Genomic DNA, 22,134 nt, shown 5'->3' on the forward strand with positions numbered 1-22,134 from the left:
AAGCTGGGCAATACTGATCTCTTTTCTGTTCATTCCCTTTATACTTAATGACTGATTTACCTAATATCCACATTATCTTTTGGAGTATTTGATAATCTCTGTAAATTTGTAAAAATCACTTTCAGAATTAAGAGTTTAGCAAGTAGTTGTCATACAGTCAGGATTTATTAATTCTTAAATCAATGTGAGTCACCATTTGTGTGCCGTCTAAGGCCATCTAATAAGCAATTCATGTTTATAAAATATAAATCTGATTTTTTTTTTTTTAGGATTTGCCAATGAAAACATAAAGAAAAAAACCCCAGATCTGCATATTGTAGCCCTAGGGCAAGATCTGTAATGTTTCATTCTATAGGTTTTAATAGTTATGAATCTGTTTGCAATTTCAAATGGCTAATGTGATCTAGCTGTATTTACAAGAAACTGTGTTTTGTGTTTTGCTTACTTTTCATCAATAAACTGGCAATGAGTCCTTGCGTATTTGCTGTTAATAAGAAGATACATTTCTAAGGCTGTGAATTCTTCCTGGTGTTGTTTTTTCTTTTCTTTAAGGTTAAAAGGCAGAAACAAAGTTTGTCATTTGTAAAGATGATTAATTAGTACCAATTTCAGTGTCACTTTCATGGAACAGGTTGGCACAATATGTGTATTTTAAAACAGAAAAGCAGTAAAACCTTTCAAGGTTTCACTGTCTGAAGAGTGAAATTTAATAAAATTTGAAGCTTGTTCATAATCGAATCTGATCCCGCATGGTACGAAACGCTCTCAAGTTTCTTGCCTTTGCGTTTGGAGCTGGGACTGCTTAGCCCGTTACTAAATAAACCTGATCTTCCGTCCTTGTGAAGTCAGCGGGCTTCAATCAGACCTCTGGTCAGTAAGTCAAAGGTGATAAATTAATAAATGCAGAAGCCACACTTTTACAGCAGAAGGGCTACTTGAGGAAGGGCCACTTGAGTAACGCTCTGGATTTCATGATAGACTACAGAATTCCTTTACAAGTATTAAGCTAAGGCTTTCAGAAGTCGGATAGGAATCTTGCTGTAAATGTAAACAAACTATACTTTGGCTTTGTCACCTAGCATTGCCACTGAATGCTTTCTCCCTGACTTTGCAGTATAACTCTTTTTTCTGTAGTCCATTTTGTACGTTTGCCCAGACGTTTGCCCTGTATAAATTCAGTCCGCCTCCCTCAGTTCCATGCTACGAGTTCTTCACTGCTCTTGACGCTACAAATGATAGTACAGAGAGAGGGTCTGTAAGGCAAAAAGCAAAGCAGAACTTGGTTTTGAGGCTGCTGTTGAATTCCAGAGCTCTGTTTGACACCTTGTCGCTGCTTGGCTGAAGCCGTCAGTCACTGCCGACTTCAGAAGCTTCCCTGAATCCAGAGGGAGTTTGTGTGACAACTTTGAATACGTTTTTGTAAGCATCTAGCAATTGGCCATACACCCAAGCACGTTGAACTTGGTTAGCAGGCGTTACTCGTGTCACGTCTGAGTGGTCCTGGGGGGGGGAACGCCTCCCCCCCACCCCCCGCAAAATTCTGAGGCTGAACCGCAACTATTGTAGTGTCCCTGTTACAAAAATAAAACTAGATATTTGGCACTGATGTGATCTACAGTAGCTTTAATAATAACAACATTTTGTAAACTGCATTTAATGCTAAAACATTGAGGCAATGCATTAAAGAGACTCGTTTGTTATCTTTACGGTTTTGGTAGGAATTTCTGCCTAAAATAACGATCAACAAAAAAAAAATTGTTTATTTGGATTCATTCTGATCTCTCTACAGTTCCATAGTCAAACCTATTTTCCAGGGACTGAGGGTATTTTACTCCGCTTGGACTAAAATTGCATCCAAATAAACTTCGGTAAAGACATTGTGTAACTGTGAAGCAGAACTGGATTTGAAATAACATTTTCATGATCAAAGATTCTAAGAAGCTTTTGTAGTAATTGGAGAATAACGACTATATAAAATGTGTTGGCTTCCCATATTTAAGTTAAGCATAAAGATAAAATACATGAGAGCCTTATTAAATGAACATCCAGATATTGCATCTGATAAGATCAAAGCAATTGAGTGGGGTTTTAATTTAGGCATTTGACTGACTTTGTCTTTTAAAAAATGTTTTTGAAGTAATGCTGGCCTTGTTCCATAATATCTGAGAGATTCACTCAGTTGTAGATTGCTCCACTGAGCTATTCTCTCCACTGCTGATCTGTTGTTATTTATATAGTACCCCGAGAATACTATATGCTGCACATGCAGATGTGCAGGCAGGATTCCTGACCTGAAGAATAGGATGGGTGGAATAATAAATTGCAGATCTCTGCTTGGACGTTAAGCAATGTCTTTCAGCTCTAAAATTACAGCCTTCAACCACTTTGAATCGAAGAAGCATTCAGGATAGTTCTCATCCTTCTGTGGCAACACAACTCAGTCTTCCTACAGTGGATTAGTGACGTGACTGCTGTTTCATGGATCTCGCCACATTTAACAAAATTGGGTTCTTTTGAAAAATTTAATGTTCCTACAGGAAGTCCTTTGGAAGTCACTTAGATGAAAATTGTTCTATTGGCTTTGAAAAAGGGAGAAAGAGAAATAAAACTTGAGCCAAAATTCTCTGAAAATATGTTATTAGGGCCAAAAAAGCTTTGAATTGTGGGGTCAGAATGGGCATACATGTGTTTAGTGCAGAAAAAAGTAGCCCCAGGAAGAAAAACCTGAGGAGAAAGCATGAACTCTAAACACCTTGCTTTGTAACTTTGACAAAATACTCCTGTATCAGCAGTTTGCGAATGCAGAATTAAAAAAATGAATACTTCAGGCTGTTTTAGAGAGGTTTGCACTAAAACCTGTGTCTTCATTAAGATCAGAATACGCAGCCTGCCCTGACCTCTAGCAGGAAGAGCAACTATCTGAACCAACTCAGGGAGGGCCAAGGGATGACAGTCAGAGAAGAGAAAGAAAAGCACCAAAGACTATCTAAGGTCCAGTAATCTATTCAGTTTTTCTTCTTTAGCACAAATGCAAGACTTTTTTTTATTGCCTCATTGAAGCAAAAATTCTGCTGTTTATGCCATCTTTCCTCCTGCTAAGGGGCGATATGGAATGACAGCCAGCTCCCCGAGTCCAACCGTTTTGGAAAGAATTCCACGAGCGGGACCTCCTTGGTCTCCAGCCTTCAGACTCCTCCCTGTACTTGTTTCTGTGCAAAAGAGTAATGTTGGTATATATTTTGATCATGTCCCTGATTGAGCTTTAAAGCTATGCTGTCCTAAGTAACAGAGGGAAATATAGTTATTTCTGCTTAAAATAATTATTGCTTAAAATATCATTAAATTAACAAGTCTGCTTTTATTTCCCTTGCTTCAAGCAGTTACGTAGTTTGCTCATACCATGTTTACATGTAAATTTAGGCACTGCTAGAAGTAAGAAATAATATACCGAGGCACTGTAAAAGCACCTTTATATTCCACTACCAATAACTCCCCTTTGCCATACTTCATCCGTTCTTGTTCTGTGTCTCTTCTGAGGGAACATGCCCAAAGACATCTCATGGGCTTTCAGGCTGGCTGCCTCAGTTCTAACTTTAAAAGCTATTTTTTGAGGGCTGGAGCGAGCCCTTGGATGGCTCGCTCTGTTACCCTCACACAGCGTTTTCTGCCCCCATTGGTAAGAAGGGTCTCACTTTCTTGAAGGAGCTCCTCCACCACCAGCGCTTAGAGCGCGGAGAAACAAGGCAAACCGGCACTGATCTTTTTCTTCTCTCGAAACGCCAGGCTGTGATCAGTAGCTCAGCAGCGGCTTCATAAGGGAATGAGCCTTCCCCCAAGCAGGGGTGGGACTCCTCGAGAGAAGGGTAGGCGATACCCTTCGCAGGCCTCCAATTTTCATCTGTCTGCATGAATCACAGCCCTCGGTTATCCGCTCGCTTGGAGATGTGCTTCGGAGCCTGCGGGACAAGGGCGCACGGATGAAGGCAGGGGAAGCCGGCTCTGCTGGTGCTCAGAACCGTTGATCTTGCACTTTCCCTGACCACTGCTCTCACTAACAGGTTATGATTAAGAGGCAGGAATGAAGCATAACCCTGCCAGCGTGCGCTCGGGTTCCCTCTGCAGATTTATTGCTGAGCAGGCAGAGCTGATTTGGAAGAGAGAATGTGCTTGCACTTTTTTTCAACCTGACACTTTGACTTCTTCAGAGCAGCTTTTCTTTCCTGCACAAAGTAATATATCCACCCCAGGGAAACTTGAGAAGGGGAGTGTGGGGCCAATTCACTTCAATAGTTACATCAAGGCTAATTTGATCTAATATATTTTAGCTTTTCTTCTCTAGACGGGGAAAACGCTGGGTGAAAACAAACACAGAGTTATATCTAATTTTGCTGAGTCAGTTCTATAACAACTGGGCGGGGGGGGGGGGGGGGGGGGAATCCAGGTCACAACTTTAAATGTTCTTGCTCAGCACACTAAAAGGCGATTTTTTTTGAAAAAGCCAGGGCAGTTTTTTGAAAAACTGTAGAGGCCATAGTAACTTGTGCATTAGAGAAAAGGATTTCAGAAAAGGAGATACAAAACTCGGGTATGTCATGTAGATTAGGATGTGACATTAAAGACCACTTCCCGAAGACAATTGAGTCATTCTGCCAAGTGCAATGTCCCTTACGTATGCAAATAGCCAAGCAGAGCCGTGGTTATCTGCCTGTGCCGAGCACCTTTTTCCACCACTGCTAACTATGCATTTTTGTGAAGATACTTGCTGCCCCTATAGGCATTTGGTCCCCTCAGAGCCATTTTAAGAATCTCTGAGCCTGAAAAAAGTTTATTTAAATGTAGACCTGGAATCTGGAATGACAAATCCACCCATTCATGAAAAGCATTAACAAGATGTTTGGGAAGTTTTATAAAATACATTCTGTAAGTAGCTGATGGCAATATACATACCAATAACTATTCTAGTAAAAATTTACATCGATTTGTCATTTTTCTTTTTTCACTGTCTCAGATCCTATACGCTGCCATCCTATGGCCAGACACTTTCTGCTAGCACAATATTTTTCCTGACTGGAAACCCTAGAAGGACACCTTCTTGTAAGGATGCAGGCCGTAGGAAAAGGTAATGTTATTTCTAACATTTTCTCTCTAGGAGTCACCTTTCATAATGTTCAATATATACTGTGAAAAGACTGAGAAAACCATTGATAGATTTAAATCTGCTTTAATTTCTTACCGAAGGCAAAAAGTCCACGCACTGGTGCTTAATCATACTTTGCATCATGTACAAGCATGCAGTTTTCCATACAAATTCCATAAGGTGTTTAATCTGCTATTGCAAAAATACTTATTTGCATACAATCACACCCTACTGTGGTTTCACATGTTTTCTGAGAATACATTTCGAGCCTATTATCTTAACCTCACTGCCTTTCTACCCACATGTAGGCTAGCAGACATGCAAACCCTTTAATTTTTCTTCAGGCCTGACTGCAATTAAGTTGAAGAGCATTTGTTCTTATTAAAAACGATCAGACTCAGCTCATTCTGTAAGTATTGTTTGTGAATACACTGTCACTTGGCTGCTAAGCAGTAGCAGGGCCTGCATCTTGCAAATAAAGTTCTTATTTTGGGATAAAACAGTTATGGGCAGTTTGGGGCATTTTGTAGCGTAAACGATTTGTTCATGCCACGCATGCCAGTTGTGGAACATAAGCAGTCAGTCACAAAGAGCACCGTACCTATCTTATCTTTCAGAAATCTTAACCCAAATACCAGGAAGCATTGACCCTAGTTAGAGAAATCAAGGTGAAGAGGAACATCTCTCTACCTGCTTCCTTGTTGGAGACAAGCTCAGTCGGGGTGGGGAGAAAGTGCACTTACACTATCACATCCTGTGACATGGGAGCACATGCGGTGCAAAGTGTAACTCCCTTAGCCAATCTCTCTTCCATCATTGTATGTCTGGCAAACTAACTATGTACCTTTATTTAAAGAAGACATTGCACAGTAAAAAGCAAAAACTACAAACATGGGCAACAGTACCATTTACTGACTCCTGCCACGGCTGTACCCTGGCAAACAACTCTTCTTCCTTGACACAATTTCATTTTTGCAAAGTGTTTTAATGAGGACTGGCAAGTCACTAGCCTAAAAAGTCCTATAGCTGAGTCCTGCTTTCTTCATGTTAAATCCAATGTGCCTTGTCCCCACTGCGTTCTTACACTGAGTTTTAACACACATTAGTTAACCTAGGCCAAAAATGTCCCACTTCCATGAGTTAACATGCTGTATAGAGTAACGTGGGCTTAGGGCATAAACATGAGGTAAGACTTTATCTTAAGAAGATAGAAGGTTGAAAGGGGCTGCTGCAGGCCACCTAGTGCAACCTCCTGCTCAAAGCAGGGCCAGTTAGAGCAGGTTGCTCAGGACCGTGCCCATTGAAGCTCTGAATATCTCCCAGGAAAGAGATTTCACAACCTTGCTGGGCAACTTGCTCCAATATTTGACCACCTTCATGGCTAAAAAACAGCAAAACCCAAAAAGCTCTCTATGTAATCAGAATTTCCCATGTTTCAACTTGTGTCCATCACCTCTCAGCCTGCCACTGTGCACCTTTAAGAAGAATCTGCCTTGGCCTTCGCTACATGCACCAGCAATAAGATCTTCCTTTAGCCGCCTTCTTAAGGTTGGACAAACTCAGTTCTCTCAGTCTTTCATCACATGCCATAATTTCTAGCCTCCTTACCAGCTTGATGTCTCTTTGCTGTACTCCCTGTGATGGCCATACTGCGTCAGACTATGGGTCTGCCAAACTCTTTTTTGATCTTAATGACCAGGACTGAACAGTTAGGAAGACAGTATAAAGAATAGGTCAAGTATAGTACAATAATCCTTCTTGGTATATACTCAGAGTTTTCAGTAAGTCATTGGCTAGGGACATCCTGAACCAAAGGCTGCATGTGCTCCATTGCATTTATTAGCTGCCAGTGGTGTTACTTCCCACAAAACTTGTTTAATCCCTTTTTGAAAGCAATGATAGTTTTAGCTCCCACAACTTCTGGAAGTAGTGAGCTCCATACCTCCCCAGCTTCTGGAAAAAAAAATCCTTTTGATTGCTTTTCCTGTCCAATATTTCCTCAGAGTGCCCACTTACAAGGAAAAGTGAATGACAGTTCCCTGCCTTCTCTCTACCACCTCTTACTTTATATATATTCCAATCATCTTTTATCAGTCTTCCAGGCATTGTCAGCTTTGTCTTTTTTCAAACAGAAAATTCTAGTATTGGTAGCGACTTTTTAAACAGAAATCATTCTCTATGTTTGATTATTCTTTTCTACCTTTACCTTCTTTCTGACATGGGATAACCAGAGCTTCATACTGTTCTCAAGATGTGTACATACCACTGATTTATACAAAGATGTCACAATGTTTTCTACTCTCTTCTCTCTTCCTTTTCTAATAATTTCTGATATTTTTGACGTGGCACTGGAAATGAAGTTTCTAAAGAATTACCCATAGAGGCTCTAAGATCTCCTTCCTTGGCAATAATAGCTCATGTAGAATTTACCATTATGCATATACAGTTAGGATTGTTTTTTTTGCCTCTGTGCATTACTTCACACTTATTGAGGCTGAACTTCATCTTCTAGTCTAACCCCTACACGCCACAGGATGAGATCCTTCTGCAACTCTGTTGTCAGCTTCACTTCCGCTCCTGCAAATGATTTTGCACCGGGAGCAAAACTGTGCTGCTTCCTTACTCACTCTCTTCCCAAGACCATTTCTGAGTATGCTAACTAGTGCAGGTCCCAGCATGAATACTCGTGGGAGTCCAATTGCAACTTCCCTGCAGTATAAATAATGACTATTTATTGCTACCCCATCAACCCCTCTCTTTCAACTAGTTACTACTTCAGAAGACAGCCTTTCTTCTGAATCTGTGACAGCTCAGCTTCTTTAGTTTCATTGGCAAGGGATGGTGTCAAAAGCTCTTTTGAAATCACTACATTGTATCAGCCTGGTTTATCTGTTTGTTGATGTTGTTAAAGAACTTCACAATTATGACAAAGTTTTTCAATCAACAAAAAGACGTGTTGATTTTTCTACAGCCTATCAATCACATCTGTCTGTGTGCTGAATCCTCACCCCACCCTCCATCACGGATTTGCTGCATGGCCTCAGACAAGTTTTAGTGACTACTACATCAATAACAGGACTCAGGTGCTGAAAATGGAGACTCACAATTCTTAGATCCAAAATAACTGTCTTCAAAATCCTCACCCAGTTGCTTTCCAGCTATGGAGCTGCTTACATTCCCTAAACTCTTATTTCAGAGGGGTTCCCAAAACAGGTCTATGTCTGCTCTAGTATATGATTCCCAGCAATCTAGTTCCACTCCTAAGCGTCCAGTCTAGACAGCCTTGAGTATGAAAACTGAACGAGTTCAGTAGCTAGGATTAAGGAAGCTGTAATGTCCTTGTGGTGCTTGTAGCATCCCCCAAAAGAAGGAACATATGAATTCATATTTTCACAGATGGAGGATTGGAACCAAACCAGGTCTCCCACAAGCAGGAGTTTTGGGGTTTCTAATCACTGAACAGGAGGGAAAGGACAGGAGGGTTTCTCCTGTGCCTTCGGTGCTCATGTCCTATATGAAAGGGCCATCTTAGGCTTCTGACACCATGAAAGACATTAACTCCCTCCTAGCAGAGGAAGCAGCTCCCTGTAACACAGTTTTAGTTTTGAGGGAGTGGAGAGATGCACCGGCAGATGTTGCAATCATACTTGCCTGCCTGCTCTGCCTCAGCGTTGGAACACCTCCTGCGTAGCAGAGTTGGCAAAACTGAATGTTTGTCAGCGTCCTGCTTATGAATCTGCAGCGTGGTCCTAACCTAACACTCTTGTATTCACACTCTAGTGGTTAAGGCACACTGTCCATCTGCAAATTTTGCAGTAGCAGTAGCCGTAATATCAGTAGCCCAGCATTTTACAATGTCTTCGACACTAAGCCCCAGACACTGAGACTTCAGTCACATAAATGTCATTGGCATTTCACAGTGAGAAGCTTAGAGTGCATCCCACATGGTCCCAACCCCCACTTGCCTGCCCCAGGTACTAGACAGGAAACCTGGATAGGGCAGGAAGTGCTGGTGACTGCACCAAGCTGCAGGATTCTTTAAGGTGAACTGCTGCAACACTGAGCACTGCAATACCAAGACCCTCTGTAGACCTAACTCATACTCCCTTGTCTGTAAAATGAAGATATTATCCTTCCCTTGAAAAGGAGACATACAAATAATCCCACTAACGCTAATGAAGCATCACTAATACACTGATAAATGCCCTAAGAATACCTAAATATTTATTCACTGAATGAAAAAATAAATAAGGCAAAAGGGACTCCTTGCATGCAGAGGTCTAAAATAACCATCTGTTTTCTCCTGTGAGAACCATCTCTTCTGTGTCCTGAATGAGGATTGGGCCAAATAGAAAAATGGTGTATGATACTGTACTTAATTCTATCATACTTTGTGCTTACAAGACAGTCAAATTACTGTTGCACAAGTTGCCTAATTGTTAAAAGTTTGACACTGTGACAATGCCTTTGAACACTGTTTTGTACATAGTAGGTATTTAAGCATGCACAGTTCTGAGGCTCTGAAACTCTGCAATACAACGGGGTGAATTAAGGACATAGTGGCAATCTTCACTTTGAATTTCCTTGCTTTTCTCAGCTGAAGTCAGATCCTGAATGCTATTGCAACATACTGCAGCTTTTTTGCATTTAATTAGATTTACATCCCACTTGGTTATCACAGGCTAGTTGGTAACAGACCTGTGCACATTCTGCAGTTGGTGCTACGCCTGCAAAACGGCCAGCAAGAAGTTACGGGAACTGCATGAGGCGGCCTTTGTTAGGGGAATGAAAATAGTTGAATTTGGTTAAGCACAACATTCATTTGTGAGGCAAAATGAATTTGTTTATATATGCGGGAGGCCCAAAAGGCAGCTTCATTTGTCATGATGTTTTCAGGCTTTCAGTATGCACATGGATAAGGGACCAAACATCTATCTCAAGTAGTAAATACACAGTATCTCTGCCAGCAAGCTCAGCCATAAAATGAGGTCAGAGAAAATACTAAGCCTAAAATTATGTTTTTGTAGCTCATTGTAGTATGTTTAAATGTCTATAGACCAACTGCCAAAGTGAAAAGGATCCTCTCTTTCACTGTACATTATTTAGAGCTCATGGATCTTTTAACCATGTCAGTGGTATATATCTGTATGAGACAATATATGTATCTGAGGAAAAAACAATTATAATACAAACAGCCAGCTGAGGAATTCCTGAAGGACCGGTTCTGCTCCACTTTTCTCCGGATGTCACCAGAGCAGAAGCTTTGTTATGTTCCAGCAGTCACTTCAGGAAACGTTTTGCTATATGAATTAAACTGCAATTAAGCTGCAAACGCCTTCATTTACCATTAGATTTAAACTGTTTTTTTTTTCAATTTTTAACAGAAATGTTGACAATCTAACTAATGATGGCAATATTCAATGAACTACTGGTTTAAATGGGCCCAATCTTGTACTTCTTTCTGAAATAAAATTTTAGTTCTTTAAAATTCAGAAGTGCAGGATCAGGCCACTGCTCAAGCGGCTGCTACACTTCCCTTACTGTATGCAAGGGCTTTATTCGACTGCAAAAACAAAAACTTCTTGATTTGACATACAAAAGGTCATTCTACTGAGCATACCTCACATGAAGGGAGGCAAAATGTGACTGGCATTAGTCTGTTCAGCTAGCTCACTAAGTCCATCTCTCTCTCTTTATAAATCTTGTTTTCCAGCTCCTGAAATGTATGCTATAGACTGAATGTGTGTTTTTTTAAAAAAGAAGTTTTTGTTGCAGTGTCAAATGGGTTTTGGAAGGGGGAGGACAGAGTAAAATTACACTCTAGGTAGCCTTACAGTAGAGAAAGAGAGAGCTTCTGTACCACATTTCAACCAGGGACATGTTTGGCTGCTGAGTCATAAACCCTGAAAGACAGTGTTTATAATAGAGCCCTCACCTATAGCTGGGTTAGGTGGTGCCTATAGCAATATCAAAGGCCTTCTTTATTACAAAACAAAGTGACTGCAAAGTTCGATGATTTGTCATAGGGCTGTTGCTACGGTTTCATTTTTAAGAGAAGCTGTTTACTGTCCTATGCTTACTTAAAGAGCAGAATTTATGGTTGAAACATTAAAGATCTGAATCGGTGTCCCTCTCCAAAAATACATTCAGGCTGTAATAAAAGAAAAGTATTCATGCTGTGGGATACATATCTCATGCTGATCAGAAAAGACTTCCCAAATGAGAAGACAAACTATAAACGAAATGAGATGCGTTCCAAAGTTCTCAGGAAGAAGAAAAACAGCTCCTCATCCTCGTCCCCTGAAGAAGTTTGTTGTCATGAATCTGTAAACAACATACGAAAGCAAACTGCGAAAACACAATGCAGAGAGTCTGGCTTTCTATTCTCCACGAGCCCCCGCTTTGTCAGGCCCAGGATTTAAAAAAGAATAGAAGACGATTAAGGGAGCGCCTTCTTAAACAGATAAATCTGCTGTTAAAATCTTGTATGTGAGCGGACTGCTCTCTCGCCTACAGAACTGAACACTACCTAAACCAAATGTGGGCCACAGTGAAAAGGCCTTGATCTGTTTAGTCCAATTTTCATAATAAAACTCGCCATGCAACGGTGGTTCCTTCTTGTAAGAGTCCGGGAACTGGAACAAGAAAGGTCTGAGAGCCAGGACTGAACTACGTTAGGAGAGTGAAATAAGAACTCGGGAAATACCAAGCTATAGTGCATCTGACTCAGTGTAATCTTATTTCCTCTTCAAAGACTAAGAATCTTTTCAAAATATTTCTGTGACCTTCTGATTTTTGAATCAAAATGACGTATTAAACTGAAAATTTTCATTTGGGGTAACAGTTTCATTATTAATGAAGTTTTTAATATTATTAAAATATAAAATATATTAAAAACTAACACAAATGCAACATTTAGCTGGGTAAGCCAGTCATGAACCAGAGAACGATGACATGTATGATTACTCTTATTGCCTTGGAAAAGCCATGTCTTCAGCACATCCAGTGGCCACTGCCTATTATAAGACCATTAGAAAAATGCCCAAGTAAACACATTTCAATCTTTAGTTACTAAATAGTTATAATTCTCCAAATTCTAGCTTTGAGCCAATCACTTCAGGAAAAACTGTAAAGGTGGTATCAGCAGCAGCATCTGATTTTTAAAAAGAGGGAATATAAGTTGACCGTGAAAGAAGAGATGGGTTCTCTGAACTCTAATTTGATCAAAAGAAACTTTAGGAAGATCTAAAACAGGGTTGAAGATGCCATCAAAGGAATCAAAGTAATGTAAGCTGAAAAATTGCAGAAGTCTACAAGCAGCTATTGAATCTTTGAAACGATAGCAATCTATGAAGCATCTGGATAGGGTTCCAAGTATCTCAGTTTGGGATGATAAAAACGACTGTAAGTGTGACCAGTAAACAAAATGTCATGGATCAAAAGATCTATGAAGTGAGAAGAGATGGGGCTTAGAACGTCCCAACAGGAATGAGACACTACAAGCTGAAATAAAAACTGGAGAAGGATATAGAATAGCCAGAGACCGCAGTCAAATTCCAGCACATAAATATGGAATTGGTCTGTCAGTAAGTCTAGAAGAGCCAGGTAAGTAAACACGTGGGTAAACTGTGAAGATGATCAATTTGACAGGTGAACAATTTTAGCGTTTCACCTTTCATGAAGACAGAGAACTTAACCCTGGAAGAGAAACTATACTATCAAGATCTAATACAAATCGTGATGCATAGTTTACATGAAGCCATTCACATGAGCTAATGACAGCATGCTGAGAGCTAGAGCGGATAAAAAAAGATCCAGCAGAAGAGACCTGTGGAGACTTTGTTCTTGGCTTATCCAGATGCTACTGAGGCTACAGAAAAATTGCAACAAACAGATACTTAATTGGATGTGGATGTACAGATTCAAGATCAACAAACAAGGCCAAGTAGATTTTAAGGCAAGCCTGCAAAACAGAGGACCTAAGGACACAAGCAGTCCTGCAGATGTTTGTCTTAAGAGCAACTCATTGTTTTGTAGCCCGCTAGGCGTGCTACCTTTATGGAATATAAGCATATGCAGTATGCTAGATGGCAGCTTGCTATGTGACCTAACGTGTTATGTGACCCAGCTATAGGAAAACCTCACTCCCTCTGCTTGGTCCATCCATCTTCCAGAGCACTGACTCACACATCCAGAAGCCGACAGCTGCCATGGTTTAAACATTAAACCACAGTTGTCTTCCCTCTCCCCCTTCCCTTCTGCCAGATATTATCACCACCTCGCACATGCAGCTGAAGAAAATCTCTGCATGGCCTTCCGCTGCTCCAGTTCACAGGCAGCCTAAGGGTTACATGAACATTGGGGTCGTGTAGTATAGTCATCCATTTGCTTCTGCCACATCTGCTAGAGAGGTCAAGAGAAGCACAGGCAGGTGGGAACAGGAATATTTCCAGCTGTCATAGCAAGACTCACCATGCTGCCGGCCAAAGACTTTAGATAGCTGAAAGACAGTCAAAACATGAGTTGCACAAAGTAAGGTATATGGGCAGACCAGTGCTGTGAACTGACTACATGCTACGCCTTGTCTGCTGGAGACACGTCAGATGTTAGAGTGAGACCAAAGAAGCAAGAAACAACAGCAGGGAAACATCCGCAGAGTGATCTGAGACAAGAGATGAGAGTGCTTTTGTGCGGGTTTCTGGTTGCTCTCAACTGTGAGCAAAGTGCTTGATTTTGTGTGTGTATGTTTAGACGTTAATTACACAGACATTCAAGATTAATAGTAGATTGCAAGGACTTCTGGCCCAAGACCTCATGTACTTATTGGTCTGTAAACTAGCAACAGCCAAGATGATATATGGATAACGACAGTTAAGAACGGTGGTTTTTTTCCACTGGTTAACAGAAGCGTTGACTTGTCTTCACAAAACTGCACCGTGCTGGATGCGCCGCTTTTTCTCATTCTCCATTCCTCACTTTTCTTTTTGCTCTACCTTTTTTCACAGACGTGCTCTTTACCTTTGCTTTCGACTGTGCGCAATTTACGCTTGGAACACAGAACAAATTTAACGGCGTCAAATGAGTTACCGTGACAGCGCCTAAAGCAACGCTGCGATGCTGCGCGCAACACAAACTTACTCAGGCCGCCTCGCAAGAAAATAAAATAAAATAAAATAAATATATATTTATTTATTTTAACCTGAGAAACCAGTAGGACTCGCTGCCCGGCAAGCCGCTCTCTCAGCGGGCCGGCGGCGCCCCCCCTCCCTCAGCAGCCGGCCGCTGCGCGGAGCAGCCCCCCTCCCCCCGCCGCCCGGCCGTTAGGGGCGCGGCGAGGGCGCCCAACGGCCGGCGGCGGCGCGCGCGCCCCCAACGGCTGCCCCGCGGCCCGCGCCGGCCCCCGCCGCCCTGCCCGCTGCCCCCGGAAGCGCTCCGCTCCCTACCCCGGAAGTTGTCGCGGGCACAGTCCGGCCCAGAGCGAGGCCCTGTTGCTGCCGCTATCGGGAGGCGCAGCCGTTAGCAGCGGCGCGACTCGGGGCCGCCGTCTCGCCCCTCATAGGCGGCCCGGCCCGGCCCGGCCCGACCCGGCCCGCTGGCTCGGACAGCCAGCCAGCCGGCCAGCGCGGGGCTCATGGCGGAGGTGAGTGCTGGTCCGTCTGCCCTCGGCTCCTTCTGGCGGGGGTGCCGAGCCGGCTCGGCGGGGAGAGGGTGACGGGGCGGGCTGCCGGGCCCGGCTCGCCCTCGGGCGGCGGCCGCCTCTTGGCTCGCCGCCTCCTGCGGCAGGCGGGCCGGGCCGGGCCGGGCCCGGCGGGGGCTCCGCGGCAGGACCTGACCCCCTCCTCCCCCTGCCCGGGCTGCGGGCGGCTCTGTGGGTTTGGGGGCCTGGGGGCGGCGGCCCCCCGCCCCTGGTGGGGGCCACCGCGGGCGGGTGGGGGTTGCGGTGGGGGGCTGTTTCGAGGCGGAGGAGGCTGGGAGGGGAGGTTAGCGGCTGGTCCGGGTGGGGACGGGGGTGGACAAGTGGAGTGCGAGTGTGAAAAAACAAAAGGCGAGGTATGAGAGTTGTCTGGAGGCCCGTCTTGCACGGGGTGCAGCCCCGGCTGCCCGCCCGCCTGTTCCGTGCCTGGGTTGTGCGATAGCTCCGTCTCGTCTGGCGTGACCTGTCAAGCACTTGCACCTTCCTCTAGGTCAGCTGCTTCTGTCACATGCTTAAGACTAGTGCGTTTTCGGCTTCATGTCGCCGAGCAAGCCCAGGAGCTTTCGAGGTGCGGGTCCTGAGACTAAGAGTAACTGAGAGCTCGGTCCGGGCGACGGGTTAATGCCAGCAGGCAGAGCCTCCTGAGGGGAAAAGCATCTTTTACGTTTTCCGAAGTGCTGTTCTGTGTATGATTGAAAAACAATACCTGGGTTACTTGCTACTCATTTAATACTCCCTTTTCTTTGACGTATCCCTGCGTGGGGATGTAGTGGTGATAGATCTGAAGACTCTCAGAGGTTGAAAGGTGTCTCAGATGTTAGTGTGACTCAGTTTTGCTTCTAAACGTTATTTTCTAGAAAATGAAAACACACTTTGTCAACTTCCTGGTCACTCCAGGTGTGGTATTGCTCCACACTAATGCGTGAGAAGTGATAACTGTGATTAGAATTCACCAGGAATGTTGTTGGACAATTAGTTGGAAATAATACTGTGCTGTGAGTATGTATAGTGAAAATCAAGGTCGATTTTTAATAAGTGTTGGAGAAGTTGCCAATTATGGTTTGAGATTCATAACATATTTTTAAAAATGTTGTTTTATTATCCTCATAATTTCTTTGTGTCATCTTGAATTTTTTTCTAAACTTTTTGTTAAAGTGCTAGTGACATAGCAACGTTTAGGGTAATGGGCAAACATTTTTTCTGAATAAATATTTTAAATCTTGCCTTAATGGTATTAGTGATAATTCTACATTATGAATCTGTCATTAAATCTGCTCTGCTAGCTCTACAACATATTTTTATTGAAGGGAATGAAAAACTATTTTTTGTAAGATTTATTGCTGTGTTAAAAGCGATTTGGTATTAAGATGTATGGATTCAGCTCCAACAAGCATCCTGTTTTCCTGTTAAAGTCGACAGAGCTGTCAGAGAAGTTCATTGTGTGTTCTCCTCTGTTAACAAGTGCACTTGAAAAAACAGTTTCTGCTTAAAAAGATACATGTATTGGTATCAGTATAAATCACCCGTTTAAGTTCAGTAACTGTTAATTCCATTCCAGATGAAAAATACTGTTCCTTGACTGAGAATCCCCACGTTTATTTGCCTCTGTGACAGGAATGCTTTGAAAATGCTTGTTGAAACAACATTCCAGCAGTTATATTTATATCTGGTGAAATGGCTTTCCAGAGTTTTGCTTGCTTTCCAGTTTAGTGTCTTGTCTTAAATTTTGATGGTTCGTTGTAGTCAAAACAGACAGTTTTCATTTCTATGTAACTTTTACAGGTAGAGTGATTTGGAACACTTTTTTTCATTGTACAGAAATCTCTGTTAAAAAGATGATTTGCAGTTGCATTGTCTTAAATTGTTGCAATGGCAAGGCAACTTCTAAGTAACATCTTAGTTCATCTAAGAATCTATCCTTGACAGAAAAGGAAAGTTTCATGAACTGAAATATAAAATGTGCATGGTGTTTTTGAAGGCTAGTCTGCAGACATGTGAATCTAATTCTGCACTTCGCTTGTACAGATCTCGAATTGTAAGATTGTTATGTTTTCTCTATTGAGTTGTTATGTTTCTTCTCTCTTGTTAACTGGATGAACATAAATCTCTTTGTTTACCGTGGAAATATTCCCTGTTAAATGTAACCATCCAGTAATAAATCCCATTGTTTGGAAGTTAGCAAGATGATTTGCAGCAATCTGTCTGTACCTAAGATATTTTACTGTTCAAAAATTAGCTTGAGCGTAGTTATATCCATATTCATTAGGGATCTGGTCTAGAACTCATTGACATCAATTTTGCTCATTTCTCTGACCTCTGGGCTTTGTTTAAGCAAGGCAACTTTTTTGATTAGAAAGTGGATGAAATTCACTGCTGAGCAGAGAGGTGTATAAGACTACTTTAATTACCTGAAAGCATTGTTTAAATTAATTATAAATAGTAAATGATGGTTAAAATAGCATCTAAATGGGTGTATTGCTTTTATTATGTTCTTCTTTTGCAAAAACCTGAGATGATTTAATCAGTGATCTTTGAAAGCATGTCTGGCGAAAGTATCATTATTAAGTTAAAGTAACTAATACTCTATCTTCATTTTATTAAACTTGAAGAATGAAGTTGGGTGAAATTGGCTAATGTAGTTAACTGGTCTCACTTCCTGCTGCTTGTGCCCAAGTAGACTGTGGCTGCTTAGGTTTCCAAAAAAATTTGGACAACATGTAAAGTTAAAAACAAATTTATTAAAATCATCATGCTCAGCTTCATTGGCAAGTTTTAATTAAAAGTATGGTGGTATATGAGCATTTCCATGCCATCCTAAACTGTTCTGAATTGCACTTTCTGCCTTCCCAGGCTTCTTTCTTTCTTTCTCCCTTGTGCCAGCAGTGACTGCTTAGTGAGCTGGTTCAGGAAGCTGAACTGGCTGAAAACTGGTAACCTTTTTGGGGGGGGGGGGGAGGGTTAGTTTTTAATTGACTCAGCTCCCTAAATCAACTTGCCGTGGAGTTGCATATCTGTCTGCGCCTGTGTGAGTAAAGAGGCGGGATCCAAGAGATATGGTGGATCTGTGGGACTTGAGTTGGTGTGACTGATGTTATGGAGCTTCAGCCGGGAACCCACTGCTTTGCATAAACTTATAGCTGGCATATAGCAGCTCTGCCATTGAAAAACATGGTCCTGTTTGTTTCCACCCCTATGTGCCGCTTCCTCCCTCGTGCAGGCAAATACTTGTATGGTTATGTGGTGGATTGGGCTGAGGTTGGGGTTGACTTGGGGGAAGGGCAGGGAGGGGAGGGTTCGGTTTAAGCTGGATCAGTTTGCTGCACAAACATTCGTGCTGGCGCAAAGATGGGGGTGGAAGCAAGCAGTAAGGGGAGCAGGGTGTGTCTGTTTCTTTTGGTGACAGTGACACATTATGCCAGTTTAAAGTATATTTGATACTGGCCTAATTTAGTGGGGTTAAGCTCATACAGCGCTGAGGGTTTGAATACATCGTTCAGTTATGGTTCACGGGCACATTTTAAGTCTAAGACCCCTTAATCCATGGCAGTGTGTCTCTGATTTCATTATGCACTTTGAAGGGATTTTGAAGGAAGAATCTGGCTTTTTGTGTAGTAATTCCTTTTTTTGTTGTTGTTGTTTTGATTTGGTATCTACTGTTTCATTTAGCAGGATTTAATGGGGAAAATATGCTCCTGTTTATAACTGCTGTTCATTCATCGAAAGTAACTTATTGAAACAGTGACTTTGTTCAGCATGTATATTGAGTTTTCAAATGTAAAATGCTAAAATCAGAAAAGATGGCAATCAGAGCTTCTACTAAGGAAACTGCAAGACATTTTATAGTAACAGGGAGCAAATTTAAAAAACCCCAAACCTGTGAAAATTATGAGCCTGACCTGAGACTTTGTTAACTTCAGACAGTTTCTGAGGAGGCAGTGTGAGCCTCTTCTGCTTAATCTGCTGTTTAATGTTCTTCAAAATGCGTCTTAAAGCTTTCAGGCTATTACAGTAATTTTACTTAATGTTTCAGGACATGGATGGGCATTGATCTTTTCGGAAAAATCTGTGAGAATTTTAGATCTTGTGTTCCCCAGCTGTTTGTCCCTACTGCTCTGCTGTAGTTTACCATACTTATAATTATCTCTTCCATCAAAGTAGCTTTAAGTGTGGCTATCTGCTTTAGGCAAAATCAGCAGTTAAATGGCCAGCTTCAGCTCGAGCTACCTTCATTGGCCGGTTACGTTGATTGATTTTGCCTGAAGTGGTTTGGTGAGCTCTGGTATGATTCCTTGTGTTGCCAGTCTGTAAGGGTGGCAACCTCTCTTTGTTGGGTGGTGATGAGTAACTATGGGTTGTAGCATTAACTGCCATGCTGAATCTGGAGGAGGATATCTGCCTGCAGCTTTTCAATCACGTTTTCTGAAATGAATTTAATAGTTTTATTTTTGTCTGCTACTGATAACATCACTCTTCTTTATCGAAGCTGTTTGAGGAGATACTGGCTGAAAACTCATGTCAGTTGTGCAATTTCATTTTACATATGGAGCTGACATTTTAGTGTTACAGCAGTTATGATAGCAGTCCTAATATAGCAGCCTTGAAATTTTCCACTCAAAAATACTATCTTTTTGTTGGCCCTTTTATGTAGTCAGTAGCATGTGTAAATTTCTTTTCAAACTTGAAATGGTGATAAACGGGTGTGCGGTGTCTTCTCATACATGTGTGTATATAGCTATATATAAGAAATATGTACATAATGGTGTATTCTCCAAGTAGAGTGTATTTTTTGTTTTCGCTGCTTCTGGCTGGGTGGCAACAACCGTGACAAACGCTTTAGAGAGCTATGTGAGTCTCCAGAATATCAATCTTTCCCTCAAGTTTGAAATGCAAACAGGAAGAATTATCCCTTGGCTTTGATTAAAAAGAGCTAATCATTTATTTCTGATGTTTATGCAATGAAACTTCATGATTATGTCATGTTTGGGATTGACTATAGGTATTCTTTTCTAATTAGTGGACATGGTGTTGTTTCCTTCTCTTGCTTTGAATATGTTAATTTTATACATTATTTGCTCTTTACCGAAAATGCTTTCACATCCATATGTGGTGTAGTGAGATGAGAAGCTTTTTGTCACCTGAGCTCTGCTTCATGTGACACTGACTTCTTAGGTGGCCCAGGAAAGTCCCTCAACTCTTTGGTTGAACCTCAGTTGACAAAGTAAGACTAATAGCTGTGTTGCAGAGTGTATTCCTCTGGATTACTACAAGTGTAAAATGATGCTATCATTGCTAACTTTTATAGGTGATTGACTTTATTTCATCTTCAGAATTTACCACAGTTACTAGGCTTGCCACTTCTTCTGATAAGGACTTCAGTTGTTTTTTTTTTTTTTTGGTGTAAAGATTCTAATATAATATTTGCTGTTGGTAGAAATAGCTCTGTGTTGGTGCGTTTTTGAACAGAGATTTAAACAAAGGTCCCAAGTGTATGTTTTAGTTTATCCTTATTTTTTTTTTTGACCTTTACTTATGATATACATAAATTGGAAGTACTCTAGATATTTGTTGTTATTCAGCTTTTTCTTGTAAATCTGTCTGTTCTGTTCAGGAAAATTTGCTTCTGAAACACTGTATGAAGTGTCTATATTTGTGATAAAAGCTGAGAGCTATAGGGCAGTTGGTATGTCTGAAATAGTGGTAGTTTTTCTGGACTGTGCTCCAGATTCAGGAGAGAGCGGGTCGCTGCGTTTTTAGTCTGGAGAAAAGACCTTCTCCTCCTTTGGATTTTCTTCATAGCGATTTTGGTCCTGGCAGGGCTGAGATGCTACTGCTGTCATTCATGCAGTGGTGATGGTTAGCATAAACCACTGATTCATTGCTGTGTGCTGGCTCAATGATGAGAAGTTGCTGTAGTTTCTTGCCTTTTCAAGGGTATAATAGGCCCTCTATCCAGTATGCTGGTACCTGGATTCTTATAGCTTCTAATGGAAAATACAGATTTATCATCAGAGCTGCAATAAACTGTTATGTTGATAATTCTACTGGTTTACTATAACTGCCACCAAAAACAAGTTACTCTGCATAATAGTTCTTATTTGCTGGGATTACTCATCTTGATGCAAATCAAGCAATCGTCTTTCAAGAAAATTTGTCTTAAATACTTTGGGACAGGGACCATATCTTCCTGTGCAGTAGTGTAGCACCTGGCACAGCATGCAGATGGAGACTTTTTTTTTCCTTGTCATAATTTAGTCAGCAAAAATGACCTTAGTAATGCGGTTTGTTTATTATTTGAACATTGGAAAGATATTCATCAGCAGAATATTAGTTGAAAATATAAAGTTTATATTAATATCTACTTTATCGTATATTACTATGAAAACTATTGCATGTGAATGTTCACCTAAAATTCATCTTGTTAGTATTTCTGAGATGGAATGTCTTTTTTTTCATGGCTTCTGAGATGTTTGACAGGAAAGGAGAGTTGGCTAGCTTTACCATGACTTAGGAGGTGGTGACATCTTTTCTCCACATAGAGATGTTGAAGCAACACTTTTAAAGGGGAAACTCCCACTATTCTTTGCAGAAATGCAGACTCTGGTTTATATATATAATTTATATTTATATATACAAACTTATTCAAATGAAAAATGAATGATCTAGTGTTTAGTGTATTCCATTTGGTAGCAATGTATCTTATGCTGCACTTTTCTGAAATGATGGCAGCAGCTTTTTGCTTAGTTGCATAGCAGAGCAAAACAGAGCTGACTATACAGCAGTTATCCTTCAGACATGTCTAAATTTTTCAGTCTATTTATGAGTATCAACAAACACTTTGTGCATACTTTTGCCATGCGTTGAATGCTTCTATTTTCCTTTAATTTAGCTTAAAACTAGTAATGGAATTCCTGAGGTTTTGAAAGGAATAGCTCTTGGCAAGCCTGGAGTTTTGAAACCAAAGGCAAATTAAGATACCAAGCAAACACAGGGAGGGCTACTACTTCAGGGAAGTACGTTAAGATTCTTCCGACATCTTAGAGACAGTTTGTTACATTAAAAAAAAAAAAAAAAAGTAGCTTTGCATTACTCCTGTAAAGCATTGTTTGTTTTGTCTTGTTTTAAGGAAAATATGCTTAAAAGAATCTTTTGGAACTCAAGGGGACTTTTTTTTGTTTAATGTCACTCAAAAGGTTTGGCCTTTTCAGCCAACCATTAGAAGTAGAGGATATAATACTCCTTTCAGGTTTTTCTTTGTATCGGACTGTATTTTCCAGTAATACAAATATTGATTGAAGCATGTAAT

General features: G+C 41.2%; 1 protein-coding gene across 2 annotated transcripts in view; it reads left to right on the plus strand.

Annotated features, from left to right (window-relative positions):
• The first annotated feature begins 14,584 nt into the window (after positions 1-14,584).
• FRS2 (fibroblast growth factor receptor substrate 2) overlaps positions 14,585-22,134 on the plus strand; it is a 55,805-nt gene continuing 48,255 nt past the window's right edge. Inside the window, exon 1 of one of the 2 annotated variants that reach the window (XM_068935397.1) lies at positions 14,585-14,777. The gene's annotated coding sequence lies outside the window, so the exon portion shown is untranslated. The remainder of the gene's footprint in view (positions 14,778-22,134) is intronic. The other variant, XM_068935386.1, reaches the window with a different exon arrangement.

The sequence above is a fragment of the Struthio camelus genome, chromosome 1 (assembly GCF_040807025.1).
Source record: "Struthio camelus isolate bStrCam1 chromosome 1, bStrCam1.hap1, whole genome shotgun sequence".
Lineage (NCBI taxonomy): Eukaryota > Metazoa > Chordata > Aves > Struthioniformes > Struthionidae > Struthio > Struthio camelus.